Source organism: Lutra lutra, chromosome 10 (genome assembly GCF_902655055.1).
Source record: "Lutra lutra chromosome 10, mLutLut1.2, whole genome shotgun sequence".
Classification (NCBI taxonomy): domain Eukaryota; kingdom Metazoa; phylum Chordata; class Mammalia; order Carnivora; family Mustelidae; genus Lutra; species Lutra lutra.
In genome coordinates, this window is record NC_062287.1 from 45,719,099 (window position 1) to 45,739,590 (window position 20,492).

At 38.3% G+C, this 20,492-nt stretch overlaps 1 protein-coding gene and 1 non-coding gene across 2 annotated transcripts in view; one reads left to right on the forward strand and one right to left on the reverse strand.

Moving 5' to 3' along the window:
* Positions 1 to 20,492, forward strand: part of DLG2 (discs large MAGUK scaffold protein 2) — a 2,065,329-nt gene that overhangs the window by 362,970 nt on the left and 1,681,867 nt on the right. The gene's annotated exons all lie outside the window — the stretch shown is intronic.
* Positions 18,205 to 18,312, reverse strand: LOC125080250 (U6 spliceosomal RNA). Its single transcript, XR_007121278.1, has one exon. It is a non-coding gene; the product is annotated as a U6 spliceosomal RNA (small nuclear RNA).

Here is a 20,492-nt window from a genome sequence, read left to right on the forward strand (position 1 = left end):
CAAACTTCAGTTCTTAGAGAGGATAATACATTCATTGATTAATTTATTCCCTAAGTATTTATTGAGCATATATTATATGTCAGGTATTAGATATGTATCAACAAACAAAACAAACATTTTTGCCTTCCTGGTCCTTATATTCTAGTGGAGGGAACAAATAGTAAACAATCACCGAAATTAAATAAAGTATATAATGTATTAATATGTGATGACTGGTATGGGAAAAATAAATCTGGTTGAAAGGCATTATGAGGAGGAGTCAAGATGGCGGAGAAGTAGCAGGCTGAGACTACTTCAGGTAGCAGGAGATCAGCTAGATAGCTTATCTAAAGATTACAAACACCTACAAATCCAACTGGGAGATCGAAGAGAAGAAGAACAGCAACTCTAGAAACAGAAAATCAACCACTTTCTGCAAGGTAGGACTGGCGGAGAAGTGAATCCAAAGTGACAGGAAGATAGACCGCGGGGGGAGGGGCTGGCTCCCGGTGAGCGGCGGAGCAACGGAGCACAAAATCAGGACTTTTAAAAGTCTGTTCCGCTGAGGGACATCGCTCCAGAGGCTTAACCGGGGTGAAGCCCACGCGGGGTCAGCGTGGCCTCAGGTCCTGCAGGGTCACAGAAGGATCGGGGGTGTCTGAGTGTCGCAGAGCTCACAGGTATTAGAACGGGGAAGCCGGCTACAGAGACAGAGCCGAGGAGTGACTCTCAGCTCGGGGTAACCTTGAACCGGTCGCAGGCTCGGTCAGCTCGGAGTGCGGCCGGAGGCCAGGGTGGCGGGAGTCATTGGGCGCTGTTCTCTGGGGGCGCACTGAGGAGTGGGGCCCTGGGCTCTCGGCTCCTCCGGGCCAGAGACCGGGAGGCCACCATCTTCATTCCCGCCCTCCGGAACTCTACAGAAAGCGCTCAGGGAACAAAAGCCCAGAAAGCAAACCCCATCGGATTACTCAGCCCGGCCCGGGTAAGGGCGGTGCAACTCCGCCTGGGGCAAAGACACTTGGGAATCACTACAACAGGCCCCTCCCCCAGAAGATCAACAAGAAACCCAGCCAGGACCAAGTTCACCTACCAAGGAGTGTAGTTTCAATACCAAGGAGAGCGGCGGAATTCCAGAGGAGGAGAAAGCAAAGCACGGAACTCATGGCTTTCTCCCCATGATTCTTTAGCCTTGCAGTTAAATTAATTTTTTTTCTTTTCTTTTTCAATTTTTTTTCTTCTTCTGCTAAATTTTTTTAACTTTTACCCTTTTCTTTTTTAACATTTTTTAACTAGTTTATCTAATATATATATATATATTTTTCTTTTTATACTTTTTCTTTATTGGTTTTCTTTTTTTAATTTTTTTTTCTTTCTTTCTGAACCTCTTTTTATCCCCTTTCTCCCCCCCACAATTTGGGATCTCTTCTGATTTGGCTAAAGCATATTTTCCTGGGGTTGTTGCCACCCTTTTAGTATTTTACTTGCTCCTTCATATACTCTTATCTGGACAAAATGATGAGTTGGAAAAATTCACCACAAAAAAAAGAACAAGAAGCAGTACCAAAGGCTAGGGACCTAATCAATACAGACATTGGTAATATGTCAGATATAGAGTTCAGAATGACGATTCCAAAGGTTCTAGCCGGGCTCGAAAAAGTCATGGAAGATATTAGAGAAACCCTCTCGGGAGACATAAAAGCCCTTTCTGGAGAAATAAAAGAACTAAAATCTAACCAAGTTGAAATCAAAAAAGCTATTAATGAGGTACAAACAAAAATGGAGGCTCTGACAGCTAGGATAAATGAGGCAGAAGAAAGAATTAGCGATATAGAAGACCAAATGACAGAGAATAAAGAAGCTGAGCAAAAGAGGGACAAACAGCTACTGGATCACGAGGGGAGAATTCGAGAGATAAGTGACACCATAAGACGAAACAACATTAGAATAATTGGGATTCCAGAGGAAGAGGAAACAGAGAGGGGAGCAGAAGGTATACTGGAGAGAATTATTGGAGAGAATTTCCCCAATATGGCAAAGGGAACAAGCATCAAAATCCAGGAGGTTCAGAGAACCCCCCTCAAGATCAATAAGAATAGGTCCACACCCCGTCACCTAATAGTAAAATTGACAAGTCTTAGTGACAAAGAAAAGATCCTGAAAGCAGCCCGGGAAAAGAAGTCTGTAACGTACAATGGTAAAAATATTAGATTGGCAGCAGACTTATCCACAGAGACCTGGCAGGCCAGAAAGAGCTGGCATGATATATTCAGAGTACTAAACGAGAAAAACATGCAGCCAAGAATACTATATCCAGCTAGGCTATCATTGAAAATAGAAGGAGAGATTAAAAGCTTCCAGGACAAACAAAAACTGAAGGAATTTGCAAATACCAAACCAGCTCTACATGAAATATTGAAAGGGGTCCTCTAAGCAAAGAGAGACCCTCAAAGTAGTAGATCAGAAAGAAACAGAGACAATATACAATAACAGTCACCTTACAGGCAATACAATGGCACTAAATTCATATCTCTCAATACTTACCCTGAATGTTAATGGGCTAAATGCCCCAATCAAAAGACACAGGGTATCAGAATGGATAAAAAAACAAAAACCATCTATATGTTGCCTACAAGAAACTCATCTTACACCCGAAGACACCTCCAGGTTTAAAGTGAGGGGGTGGAAAAGAATTTACCATGCTAATGGACATCAGAAGAAAGCAGGAGTGGCAATCCTTAGATCAATTAGATTTTAAGCCAAAGACTACAATAAGAGATGAGGAAGGACACTATATCATACTCAAAGGAACTGTCCAACAAGAAGATCTAACAATTTTAAATATCTATGCCCCTAACATGGGAGCAGCCAATTATATAAACCAATTAATAACAAAATCAAAGAAACACATCAACAATAATACAATAAGAGTAGGGGACTTTAACACTCCCCTCCCTGAAATGGACAGATCATCCAAGCAAAAGATCAACAAGGAAATAAAGACCTTAAATGACACACTGGACTAGATGGACATCACAGATATATTCAGAACATTCCATCCCAAAGCAACAGAATACACATTCTTCTCTAGTGCACATGGAACATTCTCCAGAATAGATCACATCCTCAGTCCCAAATCAGGTCTCAACCGTTATCAAAAGATTGGAATCATTCCCTGCATATTTTCAGACCACAATGCTCTGAAGCTAGAACTCAATAACAAGGGGAAATTTGGAAAGAACCCAAATACATGGAGACTAAACAGCATCCTTCTAAAGAATGAATGGGTCAACCAGGAAATTAAAGAAGAATTGAAAAACTTCATGGAAACAAATGATAATGAAAACACAACGGTTCAAAATCTGTGGGACACAACAAAGGCAGTCCTGAGAGGAAAATATATAGCGGTACAAGCCTTTCTCAAGAAACAAGAAAGGTCTCAGATACACAACCTAACCCTACACCTAAAGGAGCTGGAGAAAGAACAAGAAAGAAACCCTAAACCCAGCAGGAGAAGAGAAATCATAAAGATCAGAGCAGAAATCAATGAAATAGAAACCAAAAAAACAATAGAGCAAATCAACGAAACGAGGAGCTGGTTCTTTGAAAGAATTAATAAGATCGATAAACCCCTGGCCAGACTTCTCAAAAAGAAAAGAGAAAGGACCCAAATCAATAAAATCATGAATGAAAGAGGAGAGATCACAACGAACACCAAAGAAATACAGACAATTATAAGAACATACTATGAGCAACTCTACGCCAACAAATTAGACAATCTGGAAGAAATGGATGCATTCCTAGAGACATATAAACTACCACAACTGAACCAGGAAGAAATAGAAAGCCTCAACAGACCCATAAGCAGTAAGGAGATTGAAACAGTCATCAAAAATCTCCAAACAAACAAAAGCCCAGGGCCAGAGGGCTTCCCGGGGGAATTCTACCAAACATTTAAAGAAGAACTAATTCCTATTCTCCTGAAACTGTTCCAAAAAATAGCAATAGAAGGAAAACTTCCAAACTCATTTTATGAGGCCAGCATCACCTTGATCCCAAAACCAGACAAGGATCCCAACAAAAAAGAGAACTACAGACCAATATCCTTGATGAACACAGATGCAAAAATTCTCGCCAAAATACTAGCCAATAGGATTCAACAGTACATTAAAAGGATTATTCACCACGACCAAGTGGGATTTATTCCAGGGCTGCAAGGCTGGTTCAACATCCGCAAATCAATCAATGTGATACAACACATTAATAAAAGAAAGAACAAGAACCATATGATACTCTCCATAGATGCTGAAAAAGCATTTGACAAAGTACAGCATCCCTTCCTGATCAAAACTCTTCAAAGTGTAGGGATAGACGGCACATACCTCAATATTCTCAAAGCCATCTATGAAAAACCCACCGCAAATATCATTCTCAATGGAGAAAAACTGAAAGCTTTTCCGCTAAGGTCAGGAACACGGCAGGGATGTCCGTTATCACCACTGCTATTCAACATAGTACTAGAAGTCCTAGCCTCAGCAATCAGACAACAAAAGGAAATTAAAGGCATCCAAATCGGCAAAGAAGAAGTCAAACTATCACTCTTCGCAGATGATATGATACTATATGTGGAAAACCCAAAAGACTCCACTCCAAAACTGCTAGAACTTGTACAGGAATTCAGTGAGGTGTCAGGATATAAAATCAATGCACAGAAATCAGTTGCATTTCTCTACACCAACAACAAGACAGAAGAAAGAGAAATTAAGGAGGCCATCCCATTTACAATTGCACCCCCAAACTATAAGATACCTAGGAATAAACCTAACCAAAGAGACTAAGAATGTATACTCAGAAAACTATAAAGTACTCATGAAAGAAATTGAGGAAGACACAAAGAAATGGAAAAATGTTCCATGCTCCTGGATTGGAAGAATAAATATTGTGAAAATGTCTATGCTACCTAAAGCAATCTACACATTTAATGCAATTCCTATCAAAGTACCATCCATTTTTTTCAAAGAAATGGAACAAATAATCCTAAAATTTATATGGAACCAGAAAAGACCTCGAATAGCCAAAGGAATATTGAAAAAGAAAGCCAAAGTTGGTGGCATCACAATTCCGGACTTCAAGCTCTATTACAAAGCTGTCATCATTAAGACAGCATGGTACTGGCACAAAAACAGACACATAGATCAATGGAACAGAATAGAGAGCCCAGAAATGGACTCTCAACTCTATGGTCAACTCATCTTCGACAAAGCAGGAAAGAATGTCCAATGGAACAAAGACAGCCTCTTCAATAAATGGTGTTGGGAAAATTGGACAGCCACATGCAGAAAAATGAAATTGGATCATTTCCTTACACCACACACGAAAATAGACTCAAAATGGATGAAGGATCTCAATGTGAGAAAGGAATCCATCAAAATCCTCGAGGAAAACACAGGCAGCAACCTCTTCGACGTCAGCCGCAGCAACATCTTCCTAGGAACATCGCCAAAAGCAAGGGAAGCAAGGGCAAAAATGAACTATTGGGATTTTATCAAGATCAAAAGCTTTTGCACAGCAAAGGAAACAGTAAACAAAACCAAAAGACAACTGACAGAATGGGAGAAGATATTTGCAAATGACATATCAGATAAAGGGCTAGTGTCCAAAATCTATAAAGAACTTAGCAAACTCAACACCCAAAGAACAAATAATCCAATCAAGAAATGGGCAGAGGACATGAACAGACATTTCTGCAAAGAAGACATCCAGATGGCCAACAGACACATGAAAAAGTGCTCCATATCACTCGGCATCAGGGAAATACAAATCAAAACCACAATGAGATATTACCTTACACCAGTCAGAATGGCTAAAATCAACAAGTCAGGAAATGACAGATGCTGGCGAGGATGCGGAGAAAGGGGAACCCTCCTACACTGTTGGTGGGAATGCAAGCTGGTGCAACCACTCTGGAAAACAGCATGGAGGTTCCTCAAAATGTTGAAAATAGAACTACCCTATGACCCAGCAATTGCACTGCTGGGTATTTACCCTAAAGATACAAACGTAGTGATCCGAAGGGGCACGTGCACCCGAATGTTTATAGCAGCAATGTCTACAATAGCCAAACTATGGAAAGAACCTAGATGTCCATCAACAGACGAATGGATAAAGAAGATGTGGTCTATATACACAATGGAATACTATGCAGACATCAAAAGAAATGAAATCTTGCCATTTGCGACGACGTGGATGGAACTAGAGGGTATCATGCTTAGCGAAATAAGTCAATCGGAGAAAGACAACTGTCATATGATCTCCGTGATATGAGGGAGAGGAGATGCAACATGGGGGGTTGAGGGGGTAGGAGAAGAGTAAATGAAACAAGATGGAATTGGGAGGGAGACAAACCATAAGTGACTCTTTTTTTTTTTTTTTTTTTTGTCAGAGAGAGAGGGAGAGAGAGCAAGCACAGGCAGACAGAATGGCAGGCAGAGGCAGAGGGAGAAGCAGGCTCCCCGCCAAGCAAGGAGCCCGATGTGGTACTCGATCCCAGGACGCTGGGATCATGACCTGAGCCGAAGGCAGCTGCTTAACCAACTGAGCCACCCAGGCGTCCCCATAAGTGACTTTTAATCTCACAAAGCACACTGAGGGTTGATGGGGGGAGGGTGGTTGGGAGGGGGGTGGGATTATGGACACTGGGGAGGGTATGTGCTATGGTGAGTGCTGTGAAGTGTGTAAACCTGGTGATTCACAGACCTGTACCCCTGGGGATAAAAATATATTATATGTTTTTAAAAAATAAAATTAATAAAAAAAAAGAAAAAAAATAAATTAAAAAAAAAAGAAAGGCATTATGAATGCTGGTTATAAGAGGTAGCAATTTTAATTGAGTGGTCAGTGTAGGCCTCAATGACAAGGTGATATTTGAGCAAAAAACTTGAAGGATGTAAGGAAATTATCCATGAAATATCTGGGGAAGACCATTCCATGTGGAGGGACTAGTAAGTATATAGGTCCTTTAGGGGGAACATACCTAGTATAGTCAAAGAATTCTGAGGGCAAGTCTGTTTTGCTGTAGCCAAGAGAACAAATGAAAGAAGAATAGAAGGTAAATTCTAAGAGATAAGAGGGGGCCAGATTATGTACAACCTTATAGGCTATTGGAAAGATTTTATTCTGAGAGAAATGAGAAACCATTGGAAGGTTTTGAGCATATGAATGCCTTGGTCTGACCTTCCCAAAAGGCATGCAAAATCTCTTATTTTTAGAAATGAGAAATATTTTATTTTTACCTGGATTGACTGGACTCATCATTAGTTTTCACAGGCTTCTTTATTGTAGCTATATATTTAGTGTATATTGAAGTGGATATCAAGGATAGTGAAGTGGGGTCATTGTTTTGGATCCTGTGAAGTCCCTATAGTGTGCCTCCCAACGATTGATTTCTCCCTTGAAACAAAATCAGATGACTTCCTAAGGAAAAACGTTGACATTATTTTAATAGTATGTAGTATTAAAAGACCTGGAGATCAAGGTTTAGACTTTTCTTGTTTTGAAAGAAAATGACATTTACCTGTTTGCATTCATCCTGGAATCATTTTAAATATAAGCTTCACTTTGTTCTTAAAATTTTGTTTCAGGTGCCTAGAGGGAGCGATCTCTCTTTTCACTTCATCAGCATATATGTGATAAAATTCTCACTGCTTAACTTAAATTCTGATTTATAGAAGGTTTTAAGGAAATGTACATCAAAAAGGTTTTGTTGCTTCCTTATAGTATTTTTTACCTGTAATTGGCTGTCGATATTACAAGGCGGCAGCAGCAAAGTTGTAATAGAGCTAGCTATTCTGTGTAGTTGAGGTTTTGAAACAAGATGGAAAATATTCACTCAGCCTTTATTTTAGGAATATAACAAAGACATTACTTGTTTTAAAACAAACAGATAATCCAAGGTTTGATGTTTTGGTTGTTTCTAAGGTATATTTTCCTGAGCTATAAGTGATTTACCTCTCTCCTCTTTACTGTTCTATACTGAGGCATATATCACTTTACTACTGGCTGCCAAAACCATATTAACTGATTTGTAGCTCTCAGTTATGGTGATTTTTTTGCTTAACTATCTTTTATTCTTTTGTGAAAGAAATGGACAGAGCATCATCCTCACTTCTGCTTTAAGAATTTACATATATTAGTCATTTTTTTCCATAGAGCTTGAGTTACAGTGCTGAAGCCTGCAATTCTGACTTGGTAACAAAGGAAAGCATTCTTATATTACTGAACAATTATTGAACCGTGTTGCAGTAGCAGCACTGGGCCAGGAAGGAAGCAGCTTGGCATATTATGAAAATGAAGAGTCATCTGAAAGCTTTGTGTTTGAGTTTTGGTTTTTCCGTATGCTAGTTATGTGGCCACAACCAAATTTCTTAACCTCTCTGAACTTCAGTTTCTTTATTTGTAAAATGTTAAAATAATAATAATATTTACCTCATAAATTTTTGAAGGATGAATAATATGTAAGGTATGCAAAGTGCTTAGTACAGTTCCTGAGCCTAGTAAATATGCCATAAATAGCAGCTATATAGATAATGATCTTTTGGAAAGTCCTTCCAAACTTCTGAGTCTTACTTCCATCACTGGTAAATGGAGAAAAAAATTACCTGTTCGGGAGAATCAAATGTAAAGATGTATATAAGAAGGCTTTGAAAACTGAATTTTACCAAACTGCATTATATTAGAATGTATGGTAAAAATAGGATTTTATTTCCCTATTTCATCTTTTTTTTTCCTGGGAATTCATATCAAATATCAGATGGGAAAGGAGTTTGCAAAGCAAAAGCATTGTGTGAATGTAGATAATCTCATCATCATTATTGTACAGCACACAAATACCTTCCCACATACCTGTTGCTGTTACTTGGAATTCTCTCCATGGATATTTTGGTGGGGTTGAAGAAGACAAAGAGTAATAGTAGTCCCTGCTAGGATGTACATGCTTGCCCATAGGGCAGTACCATACCGCCGTCAGGAGGCTTTTGAATGAGCTTGTTAGAGCTCCATGTTGACATTTAAATAAGAGTAGTGTCTTTTTTTTTTTCATTTTTTAAAAAAAAATTTATGCTTGTTTGAGAGAGTGGGAGGAAAAGAGTAATTAGGTGGTCCAGGGGACCAGGATGATGGTGGGAGGCATGATGAAAAATGGGAATGAGCTGGAAGAGACTTGGAACAGAAGAGGCACAGTCATAGAGGGGAACATTAAAGCACAAGTGAATGGTCTCAAACAAGATTTAACTACTTAATTTTTTTTAAAAATTACACCAGCCTGGCAAGAGGCACAAAAATTAGGTCTTATAAAGAATGATGAAACTGTCCTCCCTTCCACTCTCTTCCCTTTCTTTCCTTCTTTCCTTTCTGCTTGCTCACACCTTCCCTTTCCTTGTCACTTAGAGAATATCAGCTATGTGTCATCATCCTTGTGTGGTGTCTTTAAGCTGCCACCCACCTTTGCACACATAGGCTGGTGTGTAGAAGTGAATCTCAGGAATGCGGTCTTCTTTCCTAGCCTCAGTTCTGCCCAACTGTCTTTGACCTGTTCCTGTCACTTGGTGCCTTCTTCCAATCTTCTAGTTGCTGACATAGAATAGATACTAGTCATTTTCTTTTTCCTTGGATTTCATATCTTTCTTTATATCAGTTGCCAAGATGAGGAAAACCAAGGCTCTTTATTGGATTATACTTTATAGGAGGAACAGTGTCTCATATATATATAGACCATTATATTGTTTAAAAATATCACTTACCTTAGTTGATTCTCAGAATGGCTTGGTGAGCCAGGTAGAGTTGATGTCACTATCCATATTAGAAATGAGGAAGCTGGAATAAACAACTTGTCTAGGATTATATTGTTAGAAAGTGACAAGAGTCAGTCATTTGACTTTAAGCCAAGAATTTCTCCAAAACACTCCCAGAGAAAAGAGCTGATTTTCACTAAGGATATTAGGGATGGTTTCATGGCCATGTGGTTTTAGGACTGGGTTTTGCATGATGCTTAAGACTTAGGTGGAGGAGACAGGTATTCCAAGAAGAGAAAACTGTGTGAGCAAAAGCTTGGAAGAGTAATAAAATCTGCTACTTACAAATGGAGTCTGGGCTAGGCACTTTTAATGTATTATATCCTAATCTCCATAGCAATCCAGCAGTTAAGTATTTTATTGATTGATTACTCACCTTGTTTTAAGTAGGATTTGAGATGGTAGGTAGGTATTATTTTTAATTTGAAGAAGATGAAACTAAGACTCGGAAAAGTTGAGTAACTTGATCAAAGTCATAGAATAAAATGTGCTGTCATGGGGATTAATAAGCATGTGCCTGACATCCCATGGGCCTTCCTGGGAAAAATGGGAAAGGCTTTATGAATAGTGAGTAGTCAGTAGTCAGGTTTAGCAGACAGGGTAGACTATAGTTATAAGACTGATTAGGCGATATCAGCTGTCTGATTGAGAGTTTTAATTACAATACAACAGAGTTTAGACACTGTTCTTTAGGCAGTTGTGAGCCATAGAAAGTTTCTGTGCAAGGAAGTGGCATTATCAGCTCTGCTGAGGAAGATTAAGCTGGCAGCATCATGCATGATAGATCAGAGAAAGGAGAAACTGCTGGCAGGGAGACCAATTAGATGGCTGTCATAGTAGGGAATATTCAACTGGGTACCCAGAGAGCTGTACATTATCCTTCTAGAGGATACTGGATAGTAGATTTTTCTTTGCAAGTATCATTTCTCATGGATAGTAACTTATAAAAAAAGAAATTTAGGTTACATTTAAAAAATATACCAAAACTAACTTAAAAAAGAAAATTCTGATTACAAAATTAATTACCTAAGGAAGCCTCTGAGTAATTTACAGAGCTGGTGGTTACTTTGCTGAGGCTAAATTTTAGTTCAACATTTATCTATGAATAATTTATAGTAATATTTTTCTTTGGAGTACTCTAGCTAACTTGGCAAAAATACGATCCAAAATCATGAGAGTACATTAGTTTTCTACCTACTACTGTTCAACTTTAATGAAATTGGATCATATTACTATTTACTAGAAATATTGGACCTCAAAAGACTTAATATTGAGATGGTGAAAAAAATCTTAATCATAAAATTCCACTAATGCGAATCACTTTGAAATTTCTCTAAGTTTGACCTTCCTCTTCATTTGCAATGCCACTGGTCTATTTCAGGCTTTCAAGAATTTTCCCGAGAGATGTGGCAACAGGCTAACTGACCGTCATAGTCTATCTGAACTCTTTTACCTGAATGTCCACAAGCCAACAGTTTAAAGAGTACTTACTGATCTTTATTGTTTACTGACTGTTGTTCCATTTCCTTAGCATAGCATTTAACTTTAGCCTAGCCTTTATAGTCTGGCCCAGACTTGAGTTAAGTCTTACTTAAGCCTTGTTCGTGTTTCTTCTGACTGGAATATTTTCCCCTTAGTTTTCAGCTGGAAATTTCCTACTTAATCTTTTGAAGGCCTGCTTGTTTATCACCAATCTCCCAATGACCTAGAACAAATTTTCCCTCTATGTGCTGCTCAAAGCCTCTGTTAGAGTGTTCATTGTATTATAATGGAACTAGTTGCTCAAGTGCCTCACTTGTTGAATTGAGAGCTTCCTGATATTAAGTATTACATTTATTCATGTAGTAATAATATGGTTTAGAGCTTGTTAGGCAGTAAGTATTCAATACATGTTTACTGAGTGGGTAATTGACTATTATTACCTTGATGTCACAGGAAAATATACCATTTTGCTAAATATATATGTATTGTATAGAAGCATGTCTTCAAATCTCCTAGTTGACCCTGGGAAAAGGACTTATCTAGTCCTAGATAAGATTCTGAAGGAAGTTGTTAGAAGTACAGAAATGAGTCATGGTTGCCCATAGCTCACTCTATCCTTTAGTGTACTTATTATGTGGCAGAATATGGGGCACTTGTGGGCTAACTCATGTCATATTGTTCTACATCCTTCACTGTGTATCCAACCCTATTAGCACATTGTATTACTATCAAAGTCAGAGATGCTATTGGGTCAATAGCTGTCTTGGAGAAAATGGTTAGGTTGTAAGGATTATACTCTATCCTAGGATAACCCAACTTGATTTGGGTTGATTGCTTACCCATTTTGATAAATTTTTCTCTTTTAAAAATTATTTTTTTGCCATTTTAGCAATTATGCAGTATTACATTCCTATTCCTTTTTTAACAGGCAGAGAATATGCTGGCAAAAAAGATAGAGGAGGCTTCAGATTTCCTGAAGTTTTGCTCCCATAGAGAAAGGGGTTTACATTATATGGGAGTCAATGCAGTTCTCAAAATATTATGGTGAGGGGATAAGATTCATTTTTATGGTGGAATTATCAATAACTCGATACAAATGTAACAGTGAAAATGTTTCAAAATATTCATATTTTATAAGCTTGATGTGATGCTGCCTATATAGCATTATAATAGCTCTAAGGAGGTCTACCTGCCTTAGACCCTGTCCATGGTGGTTTTATGTGGAAACCTCGAAAGGACTCAATATTCTCATCCAGAAGTATATAGTTCCACACCTTATCTGCAGGGAATTTGTTCTAAGGCTCCCAGTGGATGCCTGAAACCACAGGTGGTAGTGAACCCTATATATACTATGTGTTTTCCTGCCTATATCTGTGATAAAGTTTAATTTAAAGTTAGGCACCGTAAGAGATTAACAATAGTAACTAATAATATAATAAAACAATTGTATTATTATAGCATAATAAATTTTGTGAATGGGGCCCTCTCTCTCACATATACACACTCTCAGAATATTTTTATTGTCCTGTACTCATCATTCTTCTCCTTGTGATGATGTAAGATGATAAAATGTCTACATGATGAGAGGAAAGGAGGTGAATGACATAGGGATTTTGACATAGCTTTAGGGTACTACTGATCTGAGGATGGGTCAGAAGTAGGATTATCTGCTTCTGGGCCATAACTGATCATGGGTAACAAACAACAAAAAGTGAAACCGTTGGTAAGGAGAGACTATTGTATTCTTCTTGCTTTGAGTAGGTTAGTTTTTTCTTCTTTTAGGAAGCCTGGCACTTTTCACATTGTGTTATAAATATTTGTGAGCAAGCTAGAATTCCCCTACAGTATTATGGAGCCAGGAAGTGTGCCCTATACATATGGTTTATGTCCCTTTTGCACTAGACCAGATTCTTGCATCTAGTGCCCAATCAGTAAATGTCCATTGGATAAATAAATAGATTATATTACTGTCTTATCTAAAAGGACCATAGTTTTCACACTATTTAGACATATAGGAACATGGATAGTTGAAATTGGGAGTGTTCCAGAAATTTTCAGATCTATGATTATACAACATGTAACATTGTCAAAGAATAGAATCAGATAGTAGTTCCAGGGTGTTTTGGGAACTAGAAAATCTATTAAAATACTATTAATTAAACATTTTCTGAAATGTTCACAGTCGTTACTATTCTCAGCTATAATTTCATTATTACTACAGCAAATATGATTTATTTGTATGTATATGGCTGTGATTGAAAGTAAATAACATAAGATCCTGGCTTAACATAAGAAAAACCTCTGTTTCTTATTTAAGGAGAGAAAGTTATTTTATTTTGACATTTATTATTGTCATCCTCTATAACCTGATGAAAAGCGAATCAATGAATATAATACCAGATTTATACTAACAGGAAAACCTGACTTCTCTTGTATAGACTCTGTAAGAGTGAGTCATATACTCAAAGCCTTTAATGCCTCAAATCATTGAGGCATTTCTTAAAATTAATTTCTTAAAGACATATATAATACAAAATCATCATGAGATTTCTTTAGAAAAAAGGATTTTTTTAATTTAATTTTTTTTTGTAAACATATATTTTTATCCCCAGGGGTACAGGTCTGTGAATCACCAGGTTTACACACTTCACAGCACTCACCATAGCACATACCCTCCCCAATGTCCATAACCCACCCCCCAACCCCCCTCCCCCCATCAACCCTCAGTTTGTTTTGTGAGATTAAAAGTCACTTATGGTTTGTCTCCCTCCCAATCCCAACCTGTTTCATTTACTCTTCTCCTACCCCCTTAACCCCCCATGTTGCATCTCCTCTCCCTCATATCAGGGAGATCATATGATAGTTGTCTTTCTCCGATTGACTTATTTTGCTAAGCATGATACCCTCTAGTTCCATCCCCGTCATCGCAAATGGCAAGATTTCATTTCTTTTGATGGCTGCATAGTATTCCATTGTGTATATATACCACATCTTCTTTATCCATTCATCTATTGATGGACATCTAGGTTCAGAAAAAAGGATTTTATTTATTTGAGAGAGAGAGTGAGGGAGAGAACATGAGAGGGTGGAGGGGATGTAGAGGGAGAGGGAGAAGCAGACTCCCTGCTGAGTAGGTAGCCTGATGATATGGAGCTTAATTCCAAGAACCTGGGATCATGACCTGAGACAAAGGCAGATGCTTAACCAACTAAACCACCCAGATATTTCTTTATAGTACTGGGATGTTAACCTCCAAATGTCCACTTGGCTCAGCTATAATACCCAGTTATTTAATCAAACTTGTTTAATAATTAATTAATTAATATTAATAATTAATTAATTAATTTTAATTAATAATTAATTAATTAATAATAAATTAATTAATATTTAATTTAATTAATTAATAATTAATTAACTTATTTAATTAAACAGGTTTTCCTGTTAGTTATTTAATAATCTAGATGTTTCTGAAGGTATTTTATACATATGATTCAGATCTATAACCAGTTGATTTTAAGTAAAGGAGATAAGTCTTGAGAATGTTGGTGAGCCTCATGCAATTAGCTGAAGGCCTGAAGAGCAAGAACTGTTTCCCAGAGAAGGAATGTTGCATCAGGACTGCAACACAGGGGCACCTGGGTGACTCAGTTAAGTATCTGCCTGTGGCTCAGGTCATAATCCTGGGGTCCTGGAATGGAGCCCCATGGCAGGCTCCTTGCTCATCGGGGAGCCTGCTTCTCCCTCTCCTGCTCCCCCTGCTTGTGCATGCACTCTCTCTGTCAAACAAACAAACAAACAAATTAATTAATTAATTAATTAAAAAAATAAATAAAGACTGCAGCACCAATCTTGCCTGACTTTCCAGCCTGCTGGTCTGCCCTGTAGATTTTAGACTTGCCTGCCTCTACAGTTGCAAGAGTCAATTCCTTAAAATCAATCTCTTTTTCTCTGTCTCTCTAGAGAATGCTGCCTAATGTAAGCACCAGCTCATTTTAATAATAGGTAACACTTATATAATGCTTATTATATTCTAGGCAGTTATTAAGCATTTTACATATATTAAGTCATTTAATTCTCATAACAATTATACAGGAGGGGTATTACTGTTGCTCTCTTTTTATAGATGAATGAACAAAGATGCAGAGTTTAAATGATTTGCCCAAAGTCAAATAGCTAGTAAGTAGAAGAGCTGGGATTCAGTCCTAGGCAGTACATTTTCTAAACCACCCTGCTATATAGTTTTCAAAAATAATAGATTGTGTTCCTGGATGCAAATAACAAGACAAAATAGATCAAGAGCAGAACTTCATTTAGTTCTTTTTCTTCTCTGTATGTGGTGGATTTGAGGTTCAAACTTGTACCATTATACATGCTAGTGTCCTATCATTAGCACTGTCATGAGCCTTTAACATTTATTAAGCCTATTAATGAAACCCACATTCTTACATGCACAATCTCATTTAATTCCCTCAACCAGTGAAGTTTCTACTATATCTTTTACAATGTAGTAGACTCATTTTGCTTTGACTCCACAATATGTAGTCTTGAGTCTCTCTGTCTCTTGGAATATCCTGGAACCCTAAGAATTTTGAAGAAACTTATTGTTCAAATAGTCCAAGGACTTTTCCAAAGCAGGATGTTTTCTGTTGAGTTCCATCTGATATTCATCCAATCTTATGTGCAATCTCCCTACCGTTGCAAAAGTCTGAGCAGGTCTTCTAAATGTTAGCTAGTATATTAAGGGCCAGATTAGATGTAATTTTTTAGTCAGTCTGAAGCAGAGAGTGGGGAGTTTACAAGGAAGAAGCTGGAGTTTACAAGGAAGAAGTTGGAAATCAGGAGACCGAGTACAAGATGCAAACACAATTGCAACAAACAAGAAGTAGGCTTGCAAAAGAAAGGATCTATGTAGGACCCAGACTAGATTAAAGCAGTTGCTTGCTTGGGATACATTAACAAGGCAGCAGCTTCATGGCTGGAATGTCGGGTCATTTTAAAAGTATAGTATTGAGATAGAATTTACTGTTTCCATTATGGGTGTATTCTAACTGTTTGAAATTTCTCCCATAGATGGAATAAAAGTATGTTTTCCTAAAATTCTACCTATTAATTGTAATTCTGCAACACAGGGCAAAATACTTCTTTTCCATCAGTTTGAAAGCCATCAATTATTCCCTTATTCTTCTCCCTGTCTTTCTTACCAAGTATTTATCTGATACGTACGCATCACATGGAGCTTTTTGAGAGACATTAGCAGTTCCAGTTGTGTGTTATTTAAAACATTAAGTAAGAAAATAGGGTGATAAACAGTGAAGTATCTACTCTCATTGCAATGGTGCTAACTGAAAATTACTGGGATGAGGCTTTCTGAAAAAGAGATAATAACAATTCAGTCATGTTTAGTGATGGCCCAGATATCTAAAATAAACTACCCCACTTTACTCATGAGGAACATGTCAGTAAAACAGAAAAAGAGCTCTGAGGAGCCAGAACCAATTCTACACTCTCTTAGAAATTTGTCAGGATTAAGTAAAATAATGCAAATAAAGTACTTAGCGCATTGCTTGTCAGTAAATATTCAAAAAATGAAAATTATTAAATATAGGGAACAGTTGCTGTTGGGAAACACATTCATAAAACTAAGGAATGAAATCTGACAGCTTGATAGTAAAATAAGGCAGGAAAAGAAAAATAAAATGCAAAAAACAAATAGGAAAATCCCAAAAGCACCATAGTCTGAGACCATTTTGTTTACGGTAAACTCACTGAAGTAATAAAGAAATAACAAAGGTTCAAAATAGTTTAAATTGTTTTAAGTGTGACTCCCTTCAAAGGAAAAGAATATGCATATTTTAGAAAGGCTTCCATGCAAAATAAAAACAAACATTTTATCCTAAGGGATTAAACTCTAAGATATGTGGAAAATTCCTCTTTTTTAAATACCTTGTTTCACACGGCTTCAGATAGCCAGGCGCTTGTTTGGGTTGCTTTAGTTTGGTGTTACTGTGTGAGATTATTTGACAACATTCATTCAGCATATATTGATTACATGCTTTGTACCAGGATCCCTGGTGGTTATTCTAGGGGATAGAGAAATGAGTGAGACCATGAGGCCAGATCTTTGCCCTTTAGAAGGAAGACCCATATCTTAAGCACCCTTGCAGCTGGATTTCAAGTGCTAACATCGAGATGGATACAAAATTCTATGGGAGCACAGAACAGGTTTATTAAATATGAATTATGTAACTGCTGCCAAAAGAAATCATGAAAAAATACTATCTAGAATTGAAAGTTCTTGCTCTTTAGAACTCAGAGTACATCACTAAATGGCTTTGTTTTCTAACATTTTGCTGGGACTGTGGTAAAATGACTCCCTATGGCAAATATTTCTTCATCAGCATTGATTGGTTCAAAGTAAAAGAAATATGTGCATAAGAAACACTTACGTAGTCATTTCTTCACTCTATCAACAATTCTTCTTGAGTGCCTAGAGTTTCTACTCTGTGCCACGTACTAGGGATACAGACATGAATGAGACTCCATTGAGTCAGAGTGCTGCCATGGAAGAAACATAGTGCCATGGTGGAGCCAAGTGGGCTGGGGTGGGAATTCTGCTTCCCCTACTTACAGCAATATGTTTGGAACATGCTCTTCTTACTCAGTACAATGAATATAGAAATATTTCTTTTGATAGTTGTTTGGAAGGTAGAATTGTATATGTCAAACACCTAATTTGTTTGGGTTTTGGCCGATTGTATGTGCTCAAGAAATGGAAGCTATGTTAATGACAATGAAGTCCATAGTCCATTGGGGGCAGGCAGATATACGGGCCATAATATAATACAATGTCATAAAATAAGAAGTGTTCAGATTTGCTGAGTAGGAAATGAAGGCTTCTCAGAACAGGTAACTTGAGAGAAGTCTTGCGTGTCATCCTTGCGTAGGGGCCAGACTAATCTTCTCTGTTTTGTTCCAATTTTATTTTTTTATTTTTATTTTTTAAAGATTTTTATTTGTTTATTTCACAGACAGGTCACAAGTAGGCAGAGAGGCAGGCAGAGAGAGAGAGAGAGAAGAGGAGGAGGCAGGCTCCCTGCTGAGCAGAGAGCCCGATGCGGAACTCGATCCCAGGACTCTGGGATCATGACCTGAGCTGAAGGCAGAGGCTTTAACCACTGAGCCACCCAGGTGCCCTGTTTTGTTCCAATTTTAGTATATGTGCTGCCCAAGCCAGCACTTGAGAGAAGTCTTGAAGTGAAGGCAGTAAACAGAGTGGGAGTAGTTTTGAGGATACAGAGTAACATTTGAAAGGCATGACATCTGAGAGAGTGCATAACTACCCTCCCCCGAACCCCAGGAACTGCACGAATCTCAGCATGGCTAGGGCATAGTAGAGCATGGTGCAAGGTTAAGACTGGAGCATAGACAGGATCAGACTGTTAAGAACCTTGCATTGATCACTAAGGATTTAGGGAGTGGGAAGGCAAGAGAAAATTTTAAGTACAAAATAAAACAAATTCAATGGCAGTAGTTTGGACTGTTGGGAAACTATATCCATGAGATAAAAAAGAAAGTACTTTCCTTGTGAAAAAGCCCTGTGGCAAATACTGATTTTAAGAGGGAAAGATGCCTAGCATCATGTAGTGTAAGAAGGAGCTGCGTTCTTGGAGTCGTTGGTAGATTCCATGTGGATAGAATGCTGCAATTTTGCCTTGGCTTTGGCCTTTTTAGCTAAAATGGAGCTATCAATAGCACTGGCCATCAACAGTCCTTATCTATGATGTTGGTGAATATAGTACAGCAAAGCTGAGTGCTAATCACATTCAGACGGAAATGTACCTAATGATAGAATATGACTGGCATCCCAAACACCTGTCTTGTTGATCAGTTACCTCTTGTGGCAGCTGTCATACCCTTGAAGTTGCTTTGAAAGGAGAGATTCACAAATTCAAGAATAGACAAATAGACCCTGAGTTTCTAAGTGGGGTTTCATCCCTAGCCTCTAGTTTGGTATCCTACTGAGACAGCTAGTAGTATGGAGTTTGGAGCTCTTCTGCTTATACTGAGTCTAAGGCCTACATTAAAAGGCTGGCTGAACTACTTTTTTGGTATCTTTGTTTTAGGCCTTTATCCTTATATAAGCCCTTGAGATGTTATTGCTCTGATGATGACAAGAGGCAGGATTAGATGCACCTAAGGGAAAAATTGCCAAAGAAAAGGAAGTATTTCTCTATAAGGCCTGTAACATCAAGCTTAAGTTGTACATTTTACGTCCTTTGTCCTGAGACTTGTCCCTGGCTTCAGCTTGGTTTCTAAGGGCCAAGGGGGAAAGAAGAGTTCTTTCTCTCAAGATGGTGGAGATTATAGGCATTTTTTTTAAACTACACTGTATGTATGAAATGAGAGACTCTAAACATAGTGAATCCCCAAAGGAACACTTCAAGAAAGACTTTATTTTTAAAAGAAGTATTCTTTTAAAAAAATATTTATTCGAGAGAGAGCTAGAGAGCAAGAGAGAGGGCACATGCACAGGAGGCAGGAGAGGGAGAAACAGGTTCCCTGCTGAGCAGGGAGCCCAACATGGGCTCCATCCCAGGACCCTGGGATCATGACATGAGCCGAAGGCAGATGCTTAAACGACTGAGCGACCCAGGCACCCCAAGGGAGACTTTAAATAAAAAGGCACACAACATTTGGATCCACTAGCATTTAATTCCTTCCCTCTGCATCCCACCCCTACCATGGCTGATGTGGGTTGGGGTGTGACTGTGTCCAGTGTGAAGAGATTGATGTGTACCAGCCTCTGGTTCCCTCCCATCTAGAGATCAATGTAACAAAAAAGTGATGGTACCTACTTTATTCAATGCTGGTCAGATATTGTGGTCCTTTTTGGAACCCCTAGGAAGAATATAAGCAAACTTGGGAGCATTTGAAAGAGAGAGACTAGGAGGCCAAGAGACACAAAACCATGTCCATCTAGTGCACAGAAATGTATATGTTGAGGACAGAAATTGTATTTCATTCATCTCTATGTTCTATAGCAGAATGCCTGGCACAGGGTAGGAATTTAAGATTTTTTATAAAAGATTTTACTTATTTATTTGACAGAGATCACAAGTAGGCAAAGAGGCAGGCAGAGAGAGAGAGGAGGAAGCAGGCTCCCTGCTGAGCAGAGAGACCAATGTG